We start from the raw sequence: 1,357 nt of genomic DNA, 5'->3' as shown, positions 1-1,357 counted from the left end.
GGAGAGAGAGAGAGAGAGAGAGAGAGAGAGAGCATCTGTATGACTGTGCGTGTTTTTGCTAACATTACACTGCCTCTCATGTCTACTATCCGCCGATCGTGAACTTCAAGTTGGAACCACTTTGCTTTGGAAATTTGGCATTGACTTTTTCCTCTTTTCCTCTTTTCTGTTTGATATTCCTTGTGTTTGGATGTTTTTATTGTTGTTGCTTATTGTTTGTTTATTTGTTTTGCGTTTAGCCGAGAATAGATTTCAGTCAGTAGGTATATAATATGTATGTATAATATAATTATAATGGGTTCCCAATTATAATATTATACACAAGATGACAACGATTTTGCCGAAGTTTGGCGAGGTCGCCATCTTGGGTGTTATGTTTTCACAAATCCAATAATCCCATGTGACCACAACAGACGTTGAAAAGGTGTGCGCTGCGTCACTGGGAATGGCTACTTGACGTCATCGTTACTCGTTGACGTTGTGTGCCATCAGAGAGTATTTAATTATATTTTATGGTCTCTGGTGCCATTCTGGTCAATACGAATCCTAGAAAAACACTTTCGCTTCCTGACTGCTTATCATTTTTATTAATAATTATGATAATAATCATGCAACTCGAAGTGTGGCTAATTGTTGTTGAAATACATGCAAGTTTGTTTGTTTGATTGTTTGTTCGTTTGTTTTGATCAACGATTGTTTTACGAGTACATATTATTTTACGATCACATTGTTTATTGCTGTTGTTGTTGTTGATTTCCTTGACCAGCTGATGTTGTGTGGATTTTCCCGAAGAATATATATATAGTATGACCTAGTTCTATGCACATAGACATAATGCGTTGATTGTGATGTAAAATTTGAAATAGTGGCATTGGAGTTACCTGAGGGACTCACCCATAATTTAGATTTACATGCATATTGCACCTTGTACAAACATATACATGTATTTCGTACCAAAAACAAAAAGGATTAAAAATATAAAATAACAATGAAATGCTTTTTTCTGGGGGGTTTTTGGAGTTTTTTTGGTTTGTTTGTTTTGTTGTTTTGTTTTTGTTCTTTCTGTTTGTTTGTTTGTTGTTGTATTTCTGGGTGGGTATATGAAGTTTTGTGTCAGTTCTTTAACAAAGTGTGCGTTCAGTTCAGTTGTCGACGGATGGTGGTTGGAGGGTGTCATTGTTAGCTACGTATTGCTTGGTCCCTCCCCTATCTGTCTGTTATTTCTGTCAGTTCCTACTGCTCTTTTCTTGCATTTCATGGAGGATCTCGTGTGGCTGGGCTTTTTTTGTTTTCCTCATACAAAGACTGAAAATGTAAATGTTTTATACGAGAACTCACATAGGGCAACACACACACA

Source organism: Aplysia californica, unplaced genomic scaffold (assembly GCF_000002075.1).
Source record: "Aplysia californica isolate F4 #8 unplaced genomic scaffold, AplCal3.0 scaffold00647, whole genome shotgun sequence".
Classification (NCBI taxonomy): Eukaryota; Metazoa; Mollusca; class Gastropoda; order Aplysiida; family Aplysiidae; genus Aplysia; species Aplysia californica.
This window is presented reverse-complemented; position numbering follows the sequence as displayed.